The 25,171-nt window shown below is 39.6% G+C and overlaps 1 protein-coding gene and 1 long non-coding RNA gene across 45 annotated transcripts in view; one reads left to right on the plus strand and one right to left on the minus strand.

The window, feature by feature from the left end:
• Window positions 1-25,171, minus strand: part of CDKAL1 (CDKAL1 threonylcarbamoyladenosine tRNA methylthiotransferase) — a 918,695-nt gene that overhangs the window by 339,063 nt on the left and 554,461 nt on the right. The gene's annotated exons all lie outside the window — the stretch shown is intronic.
• LOC145516668 (uncharacterized) lies at window positions 15,683-20,074 on the plus strand. The gene is made up of 3 exons (XR_014061634.1): window positions 15,683-15,774; window positions 18,518-18,607; window positions 19,196-20,074. It is a non-coding gene; the product is annotated as an uncharacterized LOC145516668 (long non-coding RNA).

A 25,171-nucleotide genomic window follows, 5' to 3' on the forward strand; every position in this document is an offset into this window, starting at 1 on the left:
GATTTAAATATATCTTCTATATTTTTCAAAAAATCAGCTTTCATCCTAAAGATCCTATACATTTGTTACTAGATTTATTTGTTGGTATATGTATTTGCTTAGTTTCTATTGTGAATGGGATCTTTTTCTATTACTTTCATTTAAAGTCTTTTTCTGTTAATTTTAGTTTTGATGGAATCTTGCACCTGGCTCATACCCCTTAGTTTTTCAGTTAATTCTCCTGTACTTGTATACTTGTCTGTATTTTGTACCAGAATAAAACTTTCATGAGAAAGGAGATGACGTCTATCTTTTCACTGTTATGTTCCCACTACCTAGCATAGATCCTGGCACACAGTGGGGAGTCAATAAACATTTGCTGAACTGAATAGAATTTAAAATGTAAATTCACATATGAGTGTCAATGCATGTTCATTCCTCTCTATGATGGTCAAACTTTTTTAATGGAATGAACTTAACATTCTACTATCTTAAGACTTATTAACCTATTAAAATACATATGAAAATTAAAAACACTTTGCTAATCACTAGCCCAAAGAGAAAAGAAAAACTCCAAATAAGTCAATTTAAGAATAAGAAAGATTAGAACACTACACACTAGAAAGGGAAGAATAAAACGAATTAACAAATAAGTTTAGCAATTAGAGAAATCAGAACAACAACAACCCCAAAGATGGCCACACCCTACGAAATGCAGAATAAAGGAATACAATTAAAGCCAGAAATAGAAAACATAAAAATAGGAGCAATTAATCATTCAAGCATATTTTTGTTCATGTGGGGGCGGGGGGAGGAGCTCACCAAACCAAAATGAAACACAGCAACAATGAAGCAGACAAAATGTTAGCAAACCAGTCAAGGTGGGGAAAAAAGAAAAATGAGGAATGAAAAGGGCAAGAGAACATTACATACAACTCTATGCTAAAAAAGGTGAAAAAGAAAATCAGTGTAGGACTGATTGTAGGACTATATTACAAAAATTGACTCAAAATGAAAACTGATATGCATATAAGCAATTGAAAAGGTTATTACACCATTTCCTCTTAAAAGACTCTATGCAAGAAAGCTTCTTAGCAGTCAACTCAACCTTGTGAGAAACAATTAACCTCATGCTAGAGAAATAGATCCAGAGCATCGAAAAATATGGCAAATTTCCCCATTAGATTTTTAGGAAGTCAGCATTACTATCATTAGAAAAAAAACTGAGAAAATAATATGAAAAAGGAAGATGAAAGATGAGGTATCTTAACCTCAATACAGTGTAACATGTTGGATAAAACGGCAGGTTCTGGAGCTGGAATCCCAGTTGGCCACTCACAGTTGACCTTTGAGTGGCACAGGCATTAGGAGTAGCGACCCTCCGTGCAGCTGAAAATCCTTGAGTAACTTTAGTCTTTCCTCCACATCTGTGGTTCTGTGTCTGCAGATTCAGCCAGTTGTGAATCGTGCAGTACTGTAGGACGGATTTATTAGGAGGAAAAAAAAATCCACATAGAAGTGGACCTATGCAACTTGAATGCATGTTGTTTGAGCATCAGCTGTGCTAGTTATGTCACTTTGAGTGAGTTATTTTCCTCTGTGATGCCCCAAACTGTGAGGATTAAATAAAATAATCCTCGTAAAGCATTTAGTATAATGGCAGCCACAATATTTTAAGGGGATGACTGTGGACAGTCCTCCCTTGAAAATATGTAAAATTATGCATTTTGTCGGTATGTCAATTTTTCTGAGAGGAAGGCTAATAGTTTTCATGAGATTTTCAAATGAATCATGACTTCCTCCAAATTAAGACCCACTGTTACACATTAATCTTACTTTAGAGTACAGATGTAGAAAATCGGGATGCAATATAAGCAAAATAAATACAACAGCACATTAGAAGAATCATTCATCGGTACCCCCAAAATTAATCTTTGAAATTGAAGACTATACTTTGGTGAGAATGTACAGTGGTCAGCTTTTCTAGAAAACAATTCCCCAGTATCTATCATGAACCTTTAACTGAGTAATATTTACAGTCTTTAACCTAATAATTGTGCTTCCAGAAATACATTTACTGAAAATGGCCACTGGGACCAAAAAATGTGTGTTATATGATGCTTATTATGGGGTAATTTATAATAACAAGACATGAGAAACAATCTGAGTGTCCAACAATAGAGGAATAGCCAGCAAACTGATGCATCCATTCCAGGTTTAGTGTGTAGCCATTCCTGACTTCACGAACTTGAAAGACACAAATGATGTTCACAATGTAATTTTTTAAAATTAACTTGTATACAGAGTATAATGCCAGCATGATAAAATAAAGGAACATAAGCTAAAGGAAGTAAATACACAAAAAAGTGCTAATGGTTAACTCTGGGTGGTGGGATTATGAGTGATTAATTCTCTTCCTTGCCTTCCTCCCTCCTTTACAGATGCTCTACAACAGGTATTTTTAAAACAATCATGTAAAACTCATTTAATAAACATATCTTACTAAGAGGGGCTTCCCAGGTGGCTCAGTGGTAATGGTTCACCTGGAACAGGTGAAGCAGGTTCAGTCTCTGGGTCGGGAAGACCCCCTGGAGGAGGAACTGGCCACCCACTCGAGTATTCTTTCCTAGAAAATCCCATGGACAGAGGAGCCTGGCGGGCTACAGACCATGGGGTCCCAAAAGAGTCGGGTATGACTGAGCGACAAGCACACACACATCTTACTAATAAAAGTGAGCAAACAAATGGATCATCAGAACTACCACTCCCCATTTTGTAACTTTTGCTTATAAAATTGTTTCAGCTTTCTATTTAATATTATGATAATTAAAGAATACTGCCAATGAATGACAAGAATTGCAAACAGACCAGTACCTTACAACTCTCCTACGCAGTGAATTAATGTTGGCTAAAAGCAATATAGTCTGTTTCGGTAGGTTATGGTAGCAATACTTTCTCAGCCTCTGTAAACAGCAGGAAGTTTTTTCCCTATCTTTCCTGTGAAAACAGTGAAACATATTCATGGCCTCAGAAATATTTTAGAAACTGGGTCATGATTTTTTGCTCCAAACTTCACGAAGTAGAAGGGAAACCTAAAAAAAATCCTTAAGTAGGTAATATGCATGAAACAAGATGACTAATAAAACTATTAATTCTTTTGCAATCTTCCTTCATAACTCTGGCCTTATATAATATTAAACGATTTCCTGGTCAACCAGCCCATCTTCTGTGACAGTGTGGTACGGCCCCGATGATCACCTCGGGTGATCGGGCATGCTTTTAGGCACCTTATCAGACAAACTAAGCTTCACATGCATGCGCCAACAGGTCATTAGCTACTCTCATTCTTACTTTTGTTCCCTCACTGGTAGGTACGTGTTCATCTACATCTAGCAAAAACTTGATGGCTTTTCTATCTTGTTTTTTTTCTTCATCTTGTCAGAAGACTGACAAGGCCACCGAGGGTTAGGCTGGGTGAGATACGAGGTCTCAGCGGGGACACAGGGGCACAACATTGGTATCGACATTGCTGTCATGGGGTGGACTTTGTAAAACATTCTAATCTCATATATATTTTTAATGTCCAACTTGTAGACCATCTTATTTTGTTTCTTCCTGTATTCCTTTCATTGGGATAAAAACTGTTCTGTGTAGGTTCCTTCTTTCTCTAAACAAATAATTTATTGCCTCTCACGTGGATTTCTCACGAGTCCTCACTGATTTGGAACTTTGTCTTATAGCCCAAGATATCTAGTCAAATCATATCTGCTCTTCTCTCAGGTAGGAAAGAATACTTACATATTTATGTTTTGGGGAAGGAGGATATTTGTAAAGAGGAAAAAGGAATCTCTGAGAAAAAGACGAAAGAGAGAGAGAGAGGGTCGAACAGGAGTAGAAACCAAGATGGAGAGAGAGAAAAATACCATAAGTGCTCTGGGTTTGGAGTTAAATATATTACCTAAAAGAAAGCTTCTGAAAGCCTGCTATCTACCTGGGCTATGGAGACATTAGAAATTGTTTCTATAGCTCTTTTAAATCACCCTGATTTCAGAATATTCCCTTTAGCCCTTAGAAACCGATGGCATGCATTTTATTTTGAAATTACTATCAACTTTTCCTAACTGTGGGGTATTACTTTCTGATTTGTAAGACAACAGCTTTGAGTCCAAGGAAAGGTACACTTACAAGAATGTCTTCGTATGTAGCTCTGTCAATTAAGCATTAAAGGTTCTTCCCCAAAGTGACTCAAAACTAATCTCTCTGTAGCCTCCACGTGTTGTTTGTAGAGCATCTGCTCAAACGAGTTGTCTTCCAGGCTGGCTGACACTTGACAACCCTGATGATGATCCCATCTTGCTTTAATCTCAAATGCCCTTCATAAGCGTCACTGATGAAGCAGCTTGAGTGCCCGGATGTTACCCGCATGGAATTCGGTTCTTCACCAAGAGTAGAAAGTTGAGTTCAATGGTGTGAGAAGTCTCTTATCTTCTCAAAGGATATACTGACTGACTTCATTTCATCTTCTGCTTCTGTTCTCAAGCCACGAGTCAGCATGCTTCCTTCAGTCACCTGCAGTCTGTGGCTACAGACAGGATACATCCCACACATACAGCCTGGATAGAACCGCACCACACCTCAGGCTTACTGTCAAGCATTAATGCGCCACCAACTGTGCACAGCCGTTTATAATCCAGCACACCTTCTAGGCTATGTCTAGCATCTATCACACATGACAGAGTCGAGGGTTTCTGAAGACACCTGTAGCAGGCAATGTAAGAAGGCCTCAGAAACTCACCCATGTGCTCTGACATCAGCTTGCAGGCCCTTGTGTCTCCTTGAGCAAGGCGCATAATGCCTCATGGCGAATACAGTTTATTAAATTAAATCAAATAGAATCTCTAACAGTCCTGATTTACTTCAATGGCAGAGAAGAACATGTTAGATAAGGTCTGTCAACTGGCCATCCATGTAAACATACTCAGGAGTTTGGTCCCTTAATCAGTTTACAAGCTTTGCAGTAGTCCTCTGAGAGGGTACATTCACACGGTGTCAAAGGGAGGCCACAGAATAGAGTACAGAGACCATAAAACTGTTGTGAGAAGTGCATATTCTTGGCCACAATGAGGCCTAAGATTGTTAAATAATTCTAGTAGCCTAGGCAGAATGACAAAGTTTAGTAGCCATTGCTAGGTAAGATCATCATGTCTATTATAAACTAGCTGCTGTCCTTGTTTCTAAGCTAATTAAATATTTTCTGGTATTAAATAGCCCTTCCATGGTTCATATGAATTAGTTATGGTTACTTTTAGCAGCACTTTCATTACAAGTGATTAAGTCAATCAACCGTCAGCTTTGACAGCGCATTTGGAAGAAATATTTTAGAAAAGCAATTCAAAAATTAAAATTGAACAGCATTACAACTCAAACTCCTCCCCTGGCTCAAAAACTCCACAAAAACTAAACCCAAATTCATAAGAACTAGAGGACAAACAGCTTAAAATAGCCCATAGGATATGCATAGCTTGGCAAACCACAGCACCTCTCTATTTTTCTGTTTCACATGACTCTCACCTACATTATCACATTTGTTTCTCATGACAATCATCTGAAGTTCAGATGGCCTTCTATATCTGTGGGTTCTGCATTAGCAGATTCAACCAACTGCAGGTCAAAAATATTTGGAAAAAGAATTCCAGAAAGATCAAAAAAGCAAAGCTTGAATTTTATGTATGCCTGGAAACTGTTAGATAGCATTTTCATTGTATTTACAATTATTTGCATAGCACTTACATTGTATTAGGTATTATTAAAATCTAGAGACCATTTAAAGTACACAGGAGGATGTGTGTATTTTATATGAAAATACTATGCCACTTTTATATACGGGACTTGAGCACCCACAGATTTTGGTGTGGATATTATGTGTGTGTGTGTGTGTGTGTGTGTCTGCATGCGCGTGCGCATGCATTCTGGAATTCCCAAGGATACCAGGGCATGACTATATTATCTCCAGGAAACTGGAAAGGAAACCAAGTCTCTCAGAGGTTAAGGGATATGCTCCTAGTCACCCGGGCTTACCCAATGGCTCAGCAGTAAAGAATCTGCCTGCAAATGCAGGAGCCATGGGTTTGATCCCTGGGTCGAGAAGATTCCCTGGAGAAAGAACTGGCAACCCACTCCAGTATTCTTGCCTGGACAATTCCATGGACAGAGGAGCCTGGCAGACTACAGTCCATGGGATTGCAGAGAGTCAGAGATGACTGAGCATGCACACATGCATAGCCAGTTGTATGGGTTTTATATCTTCCACCCTCATAATAGACCGGTACTGATGCAGACAATAAACAGAAGTTTAGTAGCAACATATGAGATAGTCAAAGTATGGTACCCAGCATAGCTTCTGCTTCAAAATCACTGTAGATAGTGATCGTAACCATGAAACTAAATGACACTTGCTCCTTGGAAGAAAAGCTATGACAGCTTTTCTAGACACTGTATTAAAAAGCAGAGACAAAGGTCCAGCAAAGCTTTGCCAACAAAGGTCCGTATGGTCAAAGCTATGGTTTTTCCAGTAACCATGAATGGATGTGAGAGTTGGATCATAAAGAAAGCTGAGTGCCGAAGAATGGATGCTTTCAACTGTGGCAGTGGAGAACAGTCTGCGGGAGGAGAAGGGGACAACAGAGGATGAGATGGTTGGATGGGATCGCTGACTCAATGGACATAAGTATGAGAAAACTCCAGGAGATGGTGAAAGACAGGGAAGCCTGGCGTGCTACAGTCCATGGGGTCGCAAAGAGTTGGACACGACTTAGCAACTCAACAACAACAACAACAACAACAACCTCCACTGAAGTTATTTAATTATTCCTCTATTTTAAAAACCCATACTCCCAATAGTTCACAGCAGGTCTACATTTTTCTTTTCCAATAATAATTTTTGACTATGTTCTCTTTGATTAGCCTATTGAAAGCTAAGCTTTTGTCCATCTGAAGATTTTTCTGAAGTTAAATTCGAAATGAGGACAATATACTTGTAGTAGTATTTAATTTGGCTGATGACTAGTGTATCAAAGGACGTGGCCCATCAAAAGGGATGAAGGCAATTAGCCTTTAACAAAACTTCCATGTGAGGAGTGGAACCCTCTCCTCTGCCGCTCCTGTGAGTCCACCCCCCTGCGTGCCTGCCACATCATACCATCTGCTTTATGTTATCCTCAATCTCCTTTTCCTGCCTTAAAACTGGCAGGAGGATATTCTTTACAAAGCCCAAACCCAGTCACCTAAAGCCTTTTAATGGGTGCCCCATCACTTTATCATAGAATAAAGTCCAAACTCCTCTCCTCGCAGTTTTCACCTCTCTTTACTCTTACGTGTAGCAGCTCCTTTGGGGGCAATACTGGAAAACTACACAAAGTTCCCTGAACTTCGTAGGCTCTCTCACACTTCTATACCCCCACATTGACTTCTTTTCCCTAATTCAACTGTCAGGTCAACTCCTAATAGTAGTTAAAGTTAATTCTGTGCCAGGCATTGTCCTAAGTGCTCAGCGAGTATAACATGAGTCATTTCAAATGTGTAACACTTAGAAAAAATTGTAAGAGGTAAGGACTACATTTACCCTCCATTTACTTAGGAGAAAGCTACCTGCGCAGGCAGGTTAAGTTACTTTCTGAAGGTCACGCAGGTGGTAAATGGAAGCACTAGGATATGAATCCGGGCAGTCTGCTTCCAGAATGTCCTCCTAAGCTCTGAACTAGACTTTAGGTTCAGCTCAGGTTTCCCTTCCCCTGTGAAATGTCCCTTCAGTCGCCTGCCTGCCCCAGTCTTCAGGTAGCTAAGGCCCTCCCTCTTGACAGTTATCACCCTGACGGCGTTCTACCCACTCTTTGGTAAGTGTTCTGTGGTGCGCTGCACTGACCCCCACCAGCCTCCCTGTCTGGGACAGTGACCTCTGTCCTCTTCACCCTCTCCTCAGTATCTGCCACAAGCTTGGCAACAATCCATTCTGAAGAAATGCATTTTGCTTGAATAAAATGAAAAATATTCTTCCAATGGGACCAGTACATCAACACAACAATTTATTTATCTAGTCTCTTCTGATGGTTCTCAAATCTGAGTGTTTTTTAGTAGTTCCTTCCCCATAAGGCAATATCAAGAAATTTGATATAATTATGAAAATAAAAAGAACCTACCAGCTTATTTATCATGTCAGACTGTTCTGAGAAAATAAAAACAATCTGATATTTTGATTAGTAATCAGGTATTTTTTTGGCTCTTTTGTTTAGACCCCTAAACAATACTATTGATACTTCTTTTACTTTACTACCACACAAAAACTTGAGCACCAATTTTAGGTGAGCTGGGCAACAAAGAAACTGATTTTAGGAGTGGAGTGATTGCTCAGACACTCTTAGAAGAGTTGAATGATTTAAATAAGAACGAGGTGGTCCCACCCCTCATGAAAGAGAAAGTAGAAGGGAGCGGATGTAAGAAGTGTTCTTTGCTGCTGCCAAAGCTATGGTCAGTACCTTTGCAACAGGGTTTTAATCAGGAAGGAAGTTTGCTCCTCTGAAGGGTCACTTGGAGAAGGAAGAAAGAAAGTGCTTCCATCCTGCTTAGCCACATCTTAGCTGTCTGTTCCGTTCATTTCAGTTCAAAAAAATCTTCCGAGTGTGTGCCAAGGTCACAAAGATGAAGAAGCCAGATTCCTTACCTTGTGGAACTTTCCAGCTTAGTGATGGCGACAGAGGTAAAAAAAGATTCTTTCTGATATAATATGCCCATGCTCTTGAGGAAAGCAGTGAGCACAAGTGTGGAACACAAGAGACTGGTACGGTGATGGTGAAGCTGGTAGTCAAGTGTCAAGGAGGAATAAAAATTCATCAGATTTCAACACTGCTAATTATTAGAGAACTGTAAATCGAAACTACAATGAGGTATTACCTGACGCTGGTCAGAATGGCCATCATCAAAAAGTCTACAAACAACAAATGCTGGAGAGGGTGTGGAGAAAAAGGAACCCTCCTACACTGTTGGTGGGAATGTTAATTGGTGTAGCCACTATGAAAAGCAGTAATTCACTTTTTAAAAAAAGAAAAAAAAAAAATCAAACCTCCCCAAATTAATCAGGTTTACAAAGGTGGAAGAGCTGGTTCAAGCAGAAAAGAAGCCATAGAAGAGGAAAGGGCATTCTGATCCAGTCTCAGGATTGAGAACTTTTTGACCCTGTGCTTATGAATATAAGTTTCTTGGTTTATATTATACCATCATTGATGTATTTTTCCCCAGCCAGTACTTTTAGGAACAAATGCCACCCAGCCAATTGAATTTTGAGACAGGAAATGGTAAGAGATGATGGAAAGTAGAGGGGGCCAGTTCAGGCCTTTGGGTTGTAGTGAAGCATAGATACCAGTGAGTATTATAAGGGTATTAGAGCAGGAATACTAGGAAAATTGGGGAAGGGGGCAGATGAAGCTTCTAAAAAAAGAAATAAAACCAGTTTGTTTATAAGGTTAACCACTTTTTTTTTTTAAATTTTACAAGTAGGGGCATACTTTCGTGAAGATTTAATATTTATGATCATAATCATTTCAAAATAGGAAGTCACTTTAAAAAGTATCTCTTCAATAGTGATTTTAAATTTGCTGTATTCTACTGTCCTTATGTTAGATTGGTAAAAACATCACCCTGGACCAGCACTGAAGGCTTAAGAGCACTGGGACAGACCATCCTGGGAGTATAATTTAGACAGAGCTACAGAGGCAAGACTGCGAGCCACAAGCCCAGCTAATTAAAACCATAGAATCAGTATAAGACCACAAAGTTTATGATAAGATTTGCTTGAGAACGCAATTCCATATGCCTTTTCCTGATATTCATCTAACAAACGTCTGTGGTTTACAAGCCTCCATGGAGTAAGGATTTTGGCACTCGGTTGGAGAACCATTAAGGGTTCTGAATGGTAGGGACTAAGGTGGAAGAGAAACAGGCAAGGAAAGAGCAAAAGGTGGTGACTTGAAATCAAGGGCTACTCCGTCCCCAAACCACACAGGGCTCCTCTGTGGCTCCGCGTTGGTGTTTGTTTCATGTTACTGTGAAGACCAAGAGGCCAGGGTGCAGCTCAAAGAGGCGAGGAATGTACGGGAGGCCTCTGCAGTGTTGTGAGGTGTGAAGTGGCACAGGGTATTACAGAAACCCCAGGAAGAAGCCAGATGCAACCAGGGCCAAGAAACCACCACGTCAGCTTCTGCCATCTGGAGAGAAGTGTCTTTCTCACAAGGCGGAACCAGTGAGGAGTAGAGAGGAGGAGAAAAGGGCCATTTGCTGGCCCCCTACATCAGGCAGGAATTTAAGGCCAAACTCTGTGAGTTTCGTCAGACAGATGCCCTGACTTCACTCTGTGGGTGTGGTGAGTCCACCCTGATGTGCTCAGGTGTGACACAGGAAATGTGACATCAACAGTCTTATTCCAGGTCCATGAGAACAAACAGGTGGCACAGAAACTACAAATGTGATGCTCAGCCTGACTGATCGCTGCAGTCTTGCTTTTATTTTCAACACGAGAGCATAAGCTCCATTAAACAGAATTCATCCAACTTAAATCCTCGGCCAGGGCTGCTGCTGCTGCTGCTGCTGCTAAGTCGCGTCAGTCGTGTCCGACTCTGTGCGACCCCATAGACGGCAGCCCACCAGGCTCCCCCGTCCCTGGATTCTCCAGGCAAGAAAACTGGAGTGGGTTGCCATTTCCTCCTCCAGTGCATGAAAGTGAAAAGTGAAAAGTCAAAGTGAAGTCGCTCAGTCGTGTCCAACTCTTCGAGACCCCATGGGCTGCAGCCTACCAGGCTCCTCCATCCATGCAGTTTCCCAGGCAAGAGTACTGGAGTGGGGTGCCATTGCCTTCTGGTTGTATGCAAAACAGTGGAATGAACTTCATGGTTCTGAGCCCCATTTACTCCCTTTCCATGACAGCTTTTGGTTTCAGGGTCTCTTAAATTTTAAAATGCTGCCTCTCTTGGGGAAATATTTATTTTCATGATCCCAAAGAGATGCAGCTTTATGGGGAATAAGGAGACCGTAAGGAGATAGGATGGGAGCTTCCCAGATGGCTCAGTGGTAAAGAGTCTGCCTACATTCAATGCAGGAGACTCAGGTTTGATTCCTGGGTAGGGAAGATCCCCTGGAAGAGGAAATAGCAACCCACTTGAGTATGCTTGCCTGGAAAATTCCATGGACAGAGGAGCCTGGTGGGCTATAGTCCATGGGGTCACAAAGAGTTGGACAAAACTGAGCATACATGTGGAGAAGGAGATGGCAACCCACTCCAGTATTCTCGCCTAGAGAATTCCGTGGACAGAGGAGCCTGATGGGCTGCTGTCCATGGGGCTGTACAGAGTCAGACAGGACTGAAGCGACTTAGCAGCAGCAGCAGCAGAGCATACATGACCACACGCAAGGAGACAGGACAGGACAGGAAGTATCACCTATCTGTTGCCCTGACAACCATGCCACTAGGAAAGGCTTTGGATGCTTCTCTTCTGGGAGAAAACTGTAAATTAAGGCTCATAATCATAGAGGCAAAATTTCAAGGAATTTTGTGGGGACAGTAAAGTTCAGTACCTTACAATATCCACAGAGAGAATTTCAGTACCAAATATATTAATGCACAGGAAAAAAAGTCCTAAAAAATCAAAGATACCACACTCACTGACACTCTTCAGATGGCATTTTTAAAAACAAAGGTTGAAACTGCAAGGACACAATGTTTAACCAAAAGACGGCTGTTCAGTCTTCCAAACCATTCCCGAATTCATGCTGCCGAATTCTGGAGCTGTTTCAGTGTGTTTCTTGAGTCAATAATCAAATTGAAAACCTTTCTAAGATTTTAAATCGGTCTGGCAAATTAGTTGCTCACATTTTTGGAATATGAAACCAATCTCTCCCTTCCTACCAAAGCACATCTCCATCTCCAATGACGACTTCCTGCAATTAACACTGTTTCAAGAAAAATATCAGCATAAATTAGGGAACTCAGGCAAGCAGTGTCTTCTTACTTATTAAAAGCCTCATGCTAGGCACAATAGGTACTCGCATTTAAGTGCTGAATTAATGAAAATGGCACTATGTACTTTCCATTCAAACACATCTTTTCCTTTGCACCGTAGTTTAACTTCTTTCTAAATGTGGCTTTTAGTAGAAAATGACAACAATTATGAGCCCTTTGAGATTTAAAATCTGAAACTCAAATTATCCAGCCTTAATAAAAGCCTAATAAATTCCTTTATGTGTTATATTATGTCTGCTTAATTACTCCAATCCCATAATGGCAGCAAAGGAGAAGCAGAGTTTATAGTCAGATTTACAGAAGAGTGATTTTTGAGACTCTTTCCTCTAAATTTAATTTTCATGTGTACAATGAAAAACATATATTCAGAAACATTATAAACCTGAAACTAAGATTGCTTCTATTAATATATTAAGTGGACAAATTCTCTTGAAAGGCAAAAAGTGATTAAAACCACCCCAAAGTTCTTTATCACAAAACAGTATATTCTCAGTTTGGGGAGCATCTCTTCATTATTGCTAACAGTTTATCTCCTGCACTGATGGTCCAACTTGCTTGCTGGAACTACCATTTCAATAGTGTATTTCTACAGAACATAAATAATCTTTTAGTGAAGCAGGAAGTCACTGTTACTTAGAAAATGGCCTCTGCTTATTTGCTGCTGTTTAGGAAAAAAATAGCAAGCAACATTATTTTCGTTCTGATAATGTCAATCTTATACAGTATCTTTGGAGGGGACAAAAAAATGTAGCCTCGTCAAGTATGGGAAGAAGATGGGCCCATTTATATAAGGTTTCCACAATCTCTTAGCTTAGAGGAGTGGGGTAATTCATTATTCTGCACTTGTGACACACAAACTGAGCTGGTGACGCCAAAAGGTCATTCTCTGTCCACCTTGACCCCACCTTCACCATATCCCCTAGGCTTCCTGTGTTACAATTGACTCCTATTTTTCCTAAACTTGCATTTTCTAATTAACAGCTATTTTCTTGACTGAATTAGCCACTGTTTAAGTAAATATATATATGTATTCAAAAATTACAGTGAATAAAAAAATAGTTTTTTTCCCTCCTTGAAACTAAAAGATGAAAGAAAAATGAAAAGGTAGCATGCTCAGATGTCATCTTAAAGCCAAAAGATTCTTACTGATCTTTCCCTGGAATCCTCAAGCCTAGGTCTAAGTGTGGTTTAAAGTGGATCTACAAAACTGTTTACAGACCACAATCATGCCACATACCGCCCAGATCGGCAAAGCAATCCCTGAGAGAACTGTCACAAATGGACAAAAGCAAAAGGTAACCCAAAACTACAGGGACAGATCCTGTACATCTGGTGTCACGGTGTCTTTTTCTTTTTTAACATCTCTTGTTCTGAAAATACACAATATGAAAATAATCAGGTCTCATTGGAAGGATCTTTTTCAAGAGGTGCTAGGAAGTCAATAATCTCCCTCTCTTGTCTCTTATGGAAACATATCCTCGAACCCGATCCATGCTGCTTGAAACTAGAGGGAATTTTTTGATTCCTTGGTGGCTCTGACAGTAAAGAGTCTGCCTGCAATGTGGGAGACCTGAGTTCGATCCCTGGGTTCGGAAGATCCCCTGGAGAAGGAAATGGCAACTCACTCCAGTATTCTTTTTTTGTTTTTTTAATAAATTTATTTATTTTAGTTGGGGGCTAATTACTTTACAATATTGTAGTGGTTTTTGCCATATATTGACATGAATCAGCCATGGGTTTACATGTGTTCCCCATCCTGAACCCCCCTCCCACCTCCCTCCCCATCCCATCCCTCTGGGTCATCCCATTGCCCTGGCCCTGAGCATTTGTCTCATGCATAGAACCTGGAATGGTGTTCTGTTTCACATATGATAATATACATGTTTCAATGCTATTCTCCCAGAACGTCCCACCCTCACCTTCTCCCTCAGAGTCCATAAGACTGTTCTATGCATCTGTGTCTCTTATTCTGTCTCGCATATAGGGCTATCGTTACCATTTTTCAAATTCCATATGTATGCATTAGTATACTGTATTGGTGTTTTTCTTTCTGGCTTACTTCACTCTGTATAATGGGCTCCAGTTTCATCCATCTCAATAGAACTGATTCAAATGTATTTTTTTTAATGGCTGAGTAATATTCCATTGTGTATATGTACCACAGCTCCCTTATCCATTCGTCTGCTGATGGACATCTAGGTTGCTTCCATGTCCTGGCTATTGTAAACAGTGCTGCGATGAACATTGGGGTACACGCGTCTCTTTCAATTCTGGTTTCCTCCGTGTGTATGCCCAGCAGTGGATTGCTGGGTCATATGGCAGTTCTATTCCCAGTTTTTTAAGGAATCTCCACGCTGTTCTCCATAGTGGCTGTGCTAGTTTGCATTTCCACCAACAGTGTAAGAGGGTTCCCTTTTCTCCACACCCTCTCCAGCATTTATTGCTTGTAGACTTTTGGATAGCAGCCATTCTGACTGGTGTGAAATTGTACCTCACTGTGGTTTTGATTTGCATTTCTCTAATAATGAGTGATGTTGAGCATCTTTTCATGTGTTTGTTAGCCATCTGTATGTCTTCTTTGGAGAAATGTCTGTTTAGTTCTTTGGCCCAGTTTTTGATTGGGTCGTTTATTTTTCTGGAATTAGCTGCAGGAGTTGCTTGTATATTTTTGAGATTAATTGTTTGTCTGTTGCTTCGTTTGGTGTTATTTTCTCCCATTCTGAAGGCTGTCTTTTCACCTTGCTTATAGTTTCCTTTGTTGTGCAAAAGCTTTTAATTTTAATTAGGTCCCATTTGTTTATTTTTGCTTTTATTTCCAATATTCTGGGAGGTGGGTCATGGAAGATCCTGCTGTGATTTATGTCGGAGTCACTCCAGTATTCTTGCCTGGAAAATCCCATGGACAAAGGAGCCTGACAGGCTATAGTCCATAGGGTCACAAAGAGTTGGACACAACTGAGTGACTTTGCTTTCACTTTCTTTTTGAAATTCAAACCCTGTTTGGAGCAGGGATTTTAATTTTTAAAAGGCTAGTCTATACAGCAGACTACAAAACGAATATACAAAGAAAGCAAGTTCTCAACAGTGATAATTAAGTGAATCAGGTGTCACTGTTAAGAGTGATTATCTGTAAAGGACAGGTTTGTGGTTGCGAGGGGGAGAGGGAGGGAGGGATGGGTTGGGAGTTTGGGGTTAGAAGATGCAAACTATTATATACAGAATGCCTAAACAACAAGGTCCTATTGTACAGCACAAGGAACTGTGATGTATCCTGTGAGAAACCATAATGGAAAAGAATATAAAAAATGTATACATATGTATAACTGAATCACTTTGCTGTACCGCAGAAATGAACACAACATTGTAAATGTACTACACTTCAATTGATAAAAAAAAAGAGTGGATATCTGTGAAAACTGTAAACCAGGGTGACTGAGGATATACTTTCATAAAACAGAAAATACTACAGATATGGTTGTCTTCATTCCATTCTCCTACAAGCTTCCACTGAGCATGTACCATATGCCAGGCTTTGGGCTGGGCTCTGCTGACATGGAACTCAGTCTAGTGAGGGAGATGAACTGTGATCAAACAATGACACAAGTATAACATGGTAACTCGGACGCATGTTTAAGAGGCGTGTCACCTGTTATTAACAAGGATGGTGATCTGGCCTTGGCAGACAGGTCTGGGAAAGGTTCTCTAAGGAAGCTCTGGGGTGAGATCACAAGGTAACTAGGAGCTAATGGGGTAAAAAAAAAAAAAGGGTGAGCAGAGCATTTTGGGCAGAGAAACAGCACAGAAGGAGCAAGGCTTGCATGAGGGAGCAGAAGGCAAGGTGTGCTCAGAGCAGAGAGCCGGGGACGCGTGGGGAGAGATTCAGCTTCATGTACAGAAGGACTCAGTTTCAAAGAGAGAAGTGATATGATCAGATGTATTGGTATGCAAGATCATTCTAGTTTCCCTTCAGTGAAAAGATCTGAGAGGGAAACAAGAATGAATGCAGAGGGATGAGTGAGCAGGTGACTGCTGAAGTCTAGGTGAGAGAAGCGGGCTGCTCTGGTCAAAGATTTTAAGGAGAAATATACAAATGCTTCCTCGAATCAGGGTGGTATTTTTCACTACTGGCAGATTTTCTCTTACCTGAACAAGAGAAGTTGCATTCTATCCTAGCAATGAAAGCATCTTTTGGCAGCACAAAACTTCATCCCAGAAAGACAAGTCATATATAATTACATGTATGATTACTGTCATATAAAACCAAAAATACATAATTATGTACACATGTGTCTAATTAAAAAAAATAAAGTCTAGAAGTTGAAGATTTTAAATATCCAGTGAGAAATTCATGTGCATATTTAGCTATTCTAGATTGAGTTTTAAAGGATACAAGATTCCTATTTATCCAAATTAAATCACTCAGATTACAGATTGGATACTTGTAGTTAGTGATGAAATGGACACTGAATTTCTAGACTTATACTGTCAGTACTTTCATGAATGCTATCACACATGATTTGCTTGTGGTTTTTCACTGCTCAAAAGAAGGGTGATGGAAATATGTAAGACACTACCAGGCAGCCATAAAATGGAGCACACTTTTGCGGTGTGGTGAGGGAAGCAGTGGGGCATAAACCTGAGCTTTAGCAAAAGGGTTAACCAGTGCCTGCAGCCTTCATCTCGTGCATTTCAGAGTTTCCCTCAGAGTAAAGCAGGAACAGCATATCAGATCCCTGCAGATGCTGAGAGCTGAAGGTAACAGAAAGAAAAGCTTTGACATTCTGTCACTGGAATGACAGGACAAACTGGACTGTAATAAACAACAGTTTGAGCACGATAATTTGATGCATCGGGACCTTAAGCTTCTTCAGATGCTGAACTCGGCATGGGCTGTGAGATAAGAGGACAGCATTTACCCTCTTGAATAAAGCAAGGGTGGGTGAAACCAGAGAAAAGAAACCTGCTTGTGCAAACAGAAATCAGTTCACCAACATGCACAGCTTCAGGTATTATATACACCAACTGATGTACAGACCACATACAATATCCATACATGTTACCAACACATGTAAGCCCTCACACTCACGCTTATGTATAAAATATAACTTGTCCCTTATCCTAATAGGAAATGAGAGTTAAGCCAGAAAGAAAAATAAATGCTCATGAGGAAGCTTCACATGGAAAGCGCACTATACCACTATTCAGCTCACCCACTCTCATGTTGCTCCATAACTATTACAAATAAAATGTCTCTGAATAACATTTCTTTTCCAAATAAACAAGCACATGCAGACACAGACTTCGACTGTGAAGATTTAATTCACAACAGAAGGATGTTGCTTATGGAGTGAGAAATGGAATCACAGTCCCTGTGGGCACATCCAGGTGTCTGCCAGTTTTCCATAACAGGGCTGAGTGATGTGCTTGCATTTCTCAAAGACTGTTTTGTTCTGGGGAGGCCAGTTTAGGTGACTGCTAGATGTCAGAATGAAACAGAAGTATCACCACACTATTGATTTTGGTTAGGATCACTCAGAATCAACAAAGCAGCTAGCTTTGACTGGGGAAGATTCAAACTTTTTAAAGATTGTTACTAGTTTTTCTTAAGTAAAAAAAAATTTGAAAATGACAAACAAAACAAGACATCAACACAAGCATATGGTTTTGTAATTATAAGATACACTGTGCTTGTGTAAGCAAGAACAATGAGAAAAGACAATCTTAAGGACAATAGCTAACATTTATTAGCTTTCTGTGACTGTGAAAGGCATTGAGCTGGTGACTTTATATACATCTATGTTGCTTAAAACCCTGCAAGGTACTTGTTATTAGCCTCATTTTAAAACTCGTGGCTCAGGGCATGGAAACAAAGTTGTCCAAGGTCAAAGAGCTCAGAGGTGATAAAGCAGGGCTGGAGCTCCTGTCTGCTGAATTCGGCCAAGCTCAAAAGCCCACCTCTTTCCACTCTACCCACTGTCTCTCAAAACATCACTGCAGAAACAAAGAACAAGGTGCAGAAAAAGAAAGCAATAAACACATACTAAGAGCCAAAGGAATGCATGGCTAATCCTATGCTGAAAAAAAACCACCCAGGCAGAATACAGACCCTGCCTCTAGACAAAACTTACCAGGGTTCTGTTTTCTACCTACTTCACATGGCTTGATACTCTTCGGAGGACTCAGCGCCAAAGCAATGACAAAGGTGATACATACCAATCTTGCTCCTCAGGTTCCAGGGATCTCTCTGCACCTGGCCAGCTATCTGAGCTCTACTGACCCCACCAGACAAACTCATTGGTGGCTGCGCTTCTTGACCATTGAGTCATCTGTATCTTGAGCACACACCGTCTCTGCTCCTCACCATCCACTGCCCTTTCAATTCCTTTCTCGTGCGTTTGTTTGTCCCACAAAGTAACACTGGAAAAACATTCTTTCTTCCACCCTTCTAACAAAAGTGCTATGTGTTTGTTTTAGAATTTAAAAAAATTCAGAAAGGCCACCAAAGGAGAAAATGGAAACCACCCAGGATTCTGTCACTTAGAGATAACTACTATTAACATTGTGGTATGTGTTATCAGTCTTATTTTTTTTCTAAGCAAATGTATACTAATTATTATTTTAGTAAAGTTGATATCAAAGATATTGTTTCCACTTTTGACACATCAATAAACCTTCCCCCATCATTAAACATTCCTTTGCAAAATGATTTTCAGTGATTGCATGGCCTTATCCTGTGAATGTAGAGTATCTATTAACTATTACCTTTATTGGATATTTAGGGTTCTTTTTTTTAACATTTTATTATTACAAACAGTTCTGTAATGAACAGTCTCATAGATTTATGTTTACTCAGATTCATGACTGTTTCTTTCAACATATTCCTCTATACACTTGGAAGGCCTTGATATGTACTGGCAGGCTATCCTTCTCACAGATTTTATGAACTTAATTCCTTGCCAGACTAAGTACTAAGGCATGGGAAATGGGTCTTTTGAACACAGTAAATAGTCACCAACTTGCAAAGTGACGTATAAGTGAATTCACTAATTCATTCCACACATACTCGTTAGCCTTCTAAATGCCCTAGGTACTGGGGATACAGCAAGCAGACACAGTCCTTGTTCCTAAAGAGCTTTCACTGTATTAACACAGAAAATGAAGGAAGCAATAACAGTAAGATGCAAGAAGTGCAAAAATGGGAGGTCATGAGAACAGAGAAGAAAGACCAGATTGGAAAAGTGTCTGGAGGTAAAGGGGGAAGTATTGGGATCGGCCCGATGTCCTGAGTGAGGTCGGATCTCTCCATGTCCTTCTCAGGTCAGGTCCCTCACCCTTTCTGCCATCACGATTCCCCTTGTTCTCCCGTGTTTCCCATTTCTAGCTTGTGCTGAGCTAAAGCAGAATATTTTATTGCAAAAGTTTCCTCCCAACTATAAACAAAATCACTATTAAAGAGTATATCTTTTTAAAGTTGTGCCCCTACAACACCCTGCCACCCTACATACACATTGATTAAAAGACCAAATAATTCTGGAGAAAAATTAGGTAAAACAAACAGTTATTTAGGAGAAAAGGTTTTCTAGAAGATTATTTAGATATAAATTATAGTTTTTCATGGCTAAGTTTCTAGATATATTGGAATCAATAGGCTAAAACAGTTTTTACCAACATAAATGGCTACCAAAATTGGTCAGTAGTAAATGGCCTAAAGGTTTAAAAGGAAGCAATCAAAACACACAGTAATTACATTCTCAAAATAACATCACCATCCCTGTAGTTGAATATTTTACATAAGACAGCATTTAGTAACCACTGAAGCTAATAACTTCTACAAAGTAAGCTGCTTTTCCATTTTATGCAGAGAAGAGCCCAATGATTAAAACTATAAAAGTTATATATAATGAGTCCTAGTTACACCATTACTTTAGAAACAAAGCACTACTTCTGAAGAGCAAATATATGTGGATTGGAAAATATATCAAGACTTTGATAAGATTTTGGTCTTATAAAATATATAATGAAAAAATAAAATGAATACAAGATGACATATGGAGCCAAATAATATACAGATTATATATATTGATATCTATATCTCAAGATATAGATCAACATATAGATATCTATATCTCAGTATATAGATATCAATATATATAGTCATACATAGATATCAATATATATTGATAAACAGATAATAAATTACTAATTTATTCGTTTTAAGTATTAAATACTTTTTGATATTTAAACGAGAAATAAGGGTGTTAGAAAAAATGGATTCTGAATCAATTTTAACTACTTAAAATGGGTTTTATAGACTTCCCCAATGGCACAGAAGGTAAAGAATCTGCCTGCAATGTAGGGGATACAGGAGACATAGGTTTGGTCTCAGGGTCAGGAAGATCCCATGGAGGAGGAAAATGGCAACCCATTCCAGTATTCTTGCCTGAAAAACCCCATACAGAGAAGTCTGGTGGGCTACAGTCATAGGGGTCCCAAAAACTCGGGCATGACTGAGAAACTAAGCATGAGCGTGGCTTTTATATGTACTACTTCTCTGGAACTCAGTTTTAAGGATATACATGAAAAGCAAACCCAAATGTTCTGTCATATGTGTGCTTGCATGAGGATGGATGATGTATATGGCAACATGCAGTGCTTACTATGTACAGCATTTTTCTAACCTCTTCACATGTATTAATTTATTTCATCAAGAAGACCCAGTTAAAAAAAAATATATATACACACATATACATACATATATATGGACTTCCCAGATGGCACTAGTGGTTAAGAACCCACCTGCCAATGCAGGAGACACAGAAGACTCAGGTTTGATCCCTGGGTTGGAAAGTTCCCCTGGAAGAGAGCATGGCAACCCACTCCAGGATTCTTGCCTAGAGAATCCCCATGGACAGAGGAGCCTGGTGGGCTATGGTCCATAGGGTTGCAAAGAGTCAGACACAACTGAAGCAACTTAGCATGCATGCACGTACATATACATACATATATACATATATATATATATATACGTATATATATACACACACACATACACACACACACACACGTAGATACTTTTATTATTTCCGTTTTGTGAATGAGGAAACTATCTTTCCAAAGGGTACATAGCTGGTAAAAAAGGCAGAGCTGAGAATCAAAGCCAGGCATGACTATATATGAAACACAGATGTCACCTGGAGTCTTCTTGCTCCTTTAGATCTAGGCTCCAATGTCCCACATCTTGTCTTATCAAAAAAAGTACAGTTCCTTCTCCACATGACTTTCAACATCTAAGGATCCTGCATTCTCAAGGTCATATCTAATTCCCAATTTCTGGTCTTCTGACTCAGTTTTGCGATTAAGGGCACATAGGGAAAAAAGTAAAATTCACCTATTAATTATTTAATTGAACTGAATATTAATTTTTTCCCCACTTCATTCCTCTCTTTAATCACTCTTTCTTCCATGTATACTGAGAGAAAAATTCCTTCTATTTTTCTATTGCCAAGCAGTCAGTTCTATCTTTCACAGTCTTGTTTCCTTCTAACTTATGGCCTCAGGTTCTTTTTTCATCCATAAAACTGTTTTTCAAAATAGTTTCCTAGAAACTTATTTCCTTTCCTAAGAGAAATTCTTTTCCAAGCTAAGAGAGTGCTACCCTCCCCACCTCCCCCTATATATGCACACAAAGATAAAGGTGAGACATCTTATATTTTGATTAATATGAAATATTGCTATTGATGCTATACTGCTGCCATAACAGAAGAAATCTGACATATGTTCACTGACATCAGAATAGAAGCAGAAGTACCTGAAGTTCAAATGACATTACGTTAATTCATTGAAGTCTTAAATCCAAACAAGAGCAATCATTTTTCTTTGAGAATCCATGGTTAGAAACGACAACCCTCAATGATAAAAAGAAATCACATACCTCTACCCTTCCAATGAGATTGTCAATATATATAACAAGTGTTACAAAGTCATGTCAAAACACCATTAGAAAACAACAGGTTAGGCATATAATTGGAGGCATACACAGATTACTAAATCATATGTATCTGACTCATAAGAAAATAAATTTTCAAAACATCACCTACTTCTGAACCAGTGAGCATGAATTATTTCCATGGCTTTATGTTCTAGAGGAAACTGAAGGGAGTAGGAGAAAGAAAGGATTTAAGGATACATTTTTTAAAACAAAACAATGTTTCATAAATTGCTGGCATCCTAAGAGTCAAACACATATTTCTTGAGCACCAAGAGTCACTTAGATTGAGATGTGTTTGGTCCCCCTGGAGCTGAACAGAGCACAGGAGGTGGCCCTGTGGTTAGAGTCCTCTGTCAGGCAATGACCATGAAAGATAAAACAGCAATTCAGTTTTGGAAAAACAGTCTGCCTTCAAAAGTTTCTACCAAAATTGAAGAAAAACCACATGAAGCATTCTGGATTCATATAAAATACACTTCAGAATTTGGGACAGGAAATAAGGGCAAGTTCAAAATGCGATGTGAGGCTGGTATGGGCTCACAGAATTGCAAACACTATCCATCCTCGAGAGCAAGGAATGTCTTTAGCCATCACTGTGTCACTTGGATTTGACTCAGGAAATGTTTGCTGAATGATTGTTTGGGGGGGGTGATACGTAGAACAGGTTACCTGTTGAATCGGTTTGATAGCTGTCAGCTACTGAAAAGAAGAGAGTCTATCTTATTTGAAGGTATATATATATATATATATATATATATACCCACGTGGATTACTTGGCCCAATGCCTGGGACCCATTGAGTATTCATTCATGTTTAGTATTTAATGGTCATTAAAGAAGGTGGGCTTCCCAGGTGGTGCCAGTGGTAAAGAAGCCATGTGCCAATGCAGGAGACACAAGGGTTCGATCCCTGGATCAGAAAGATCCCTTGGAGTACGAAATGGCACCCCACTCCAGTATTGTCACCTGGAAAATTTCATGGGCAGAAGAGCCCAGTGGGCTACCATCCATGGGGCCACAAAGAGTCGGACATGACTGAGCGACTAAGCATACAAAGGCAGCAGGTTCAACTTGGGATTATCACTAGGCCTATCAGGAAGCAAAGAGGAAGGAGTCCCAGGCTTGGGGAAACCTAAAGACTCCTGGGGACAAGTGAGAGCATTCCAGGAAAGCCAGCAGAGACCTGACTGAGCGTTGAGGGGAAGGAAGAGAGGAACCTCTCTGGGACAGGAAGGAGAGGAAAGATCACGAACGAGGCCCAGGGTTACCTCCGAGGGGGAAAAGGCAAGAATATTTAGAAAGTCACAGCGGTCTCCATCTTCTCAGTTAATGAAAATAATGGTACTTATTTTAAACATGCATAGGTCACGGTCAGCAAAGACGACATTGTTACCTGACAGGAATAAAGGTGGATTGAGTAGAATCTGAGCCTTGAAGATGGAGCCTGAAAGCCACCGTGTGTATGGGGTGGGGGTGGCATGCTAGGGAGAACTAAAACGTCTAATAAATTAGATATGGACCATATTTCCCACACCAATAATTTTATCAACAACTGTGCTAGGCACTGTGGGGAATTGAGAGAAATGTAAGATACGGCTCTTGTCCCTGAGAAGTTAAATAACAACCTGGAGATATTTCATGGTAGAATGTGAACAGATGCCAAAAAAAAAAAAAAAAAAAAAGTGGGAGAGATAAGGGCAAGAAGTTCCATAATAAGAACTACATTCATTACATGCTATTTCTTTTTACATTAAATTCTAATAATTATCTCTTCTGCTTTTTTTTTTTTCCTTTTCTGCTGCTGCTCATTTTGTTGTTTACAGTCAATAAGAAGTCATTTTCTGGCTTTCATCTTGGAATAGTTATTTTAGTACGTATTTGAGTTCTTTTGTTTGTGAAGAAATTGCTTCTCCTCAAGGTTCACTGAACAAAACAAGTCACAAAGCTTTGGTTGAACACAGGGTCATTTCTTAAGTAGACAGAACAGATTCCTTTAAGAAACATTCTGTGCAAATACAGACCTGTTTCCAAGCTATACAACAAGCAAAAACCATCACTAATGTCGGTCCACGCTGAGGCTGGGTCTGAGAGGGTTAAGGTAAAAATCAAGCTATTGTTACTTCTCTTTCAGTTCAGTATGGCTTTTCTATAATTCTCTAGAGCTAGGCAGCTGACAGCATGGATTTTATTGAAGAAATGCTATGACATTTGTTCTAAATGTCACATTTCTCCCCCACAACCTAAAAATAGCATGTCACTATACCCCTACCCCTAATAAAATTGTTGGCTTGGAAATGACATTGATAAGCAAAATGAAGCATATAACCTTTTCTCCCCTTTTCTATAAATGTTTTATTTATTCCTGAGTAACATTTGGTATCTTTTGTAGGCTGAGATCAAAGGGACAACTCAGTAAATTTTACTGCTGAAGTAGTCTTTACAGTACGGGGTTGTCATTTTTAAAGCCTGTTTCAGGCTGGCACTGCTGTCATTTGAGTAGTGATCTAGTGACTGACAGAAAATATCTGTAGAAATAATGTGTGCTCTCATAGTAATGTGACATTTTATGAGCAGTTTGACTGTTTTCATTACTCTGATTCCAGTCTGGTGAAGAGTGAGTTAGAAAGCTAGCAATGGAATATGGAAAGTCAGTCAGGATGAAGTTGACAGGATAACCTTGAAATTGGGCTGCTGTATTTAATAAGGCTCAGTGGCAATTAACTGAAAGCATTTTACATATTAAGTTGGCTGGAGTACTTAATCTGATCAGTTCCAAGCTTACTGGTTTTATTGATAAGAATGTTTGACTAGCTGACATTTGAGCCAGGTTTCAAGAAGCTTGATGGAGGCTTTGACTATACTTGCCCTCATCATCTTAACTAGGTTTTAAGAGTGACGATTTGGGTATATAGGGAAATGTGCATTACAACAAAATTCCTGTCTGAACCATTCCTGTCAGTGGCGGGATTCTGTTAAAAAGAACATATTGCTAGAAAACACGGTCCTGGACCAAAGCCATGTAAACAAGCTTCCAACAGATGCTTTCAAAGGCATCAATGGAAGTTTTGACTTTTAGTATTGCAAATAAGGGATACCTGTGTACCTTGTTATGACTACCCAACAGCCATTTTCTCTTGCTCC

This window comes from Giraffa tippelskirchi, chromosome 8 (assembly GCF_054371585.1).
Source record: "Giraffa tippelskirchi isolate mGirTip1 chromosome 8, T2T-mGirTip1v1.2.pri, whole genome shotgun sequence".
Classification (NCBI taxonomy): domain Eukaryota; kingdom Metazoa; phylum Chordata; class Mammalia; order Artiodactyla; family Giraffidae; genus Giraffa; species Giraffa tippelskirchi.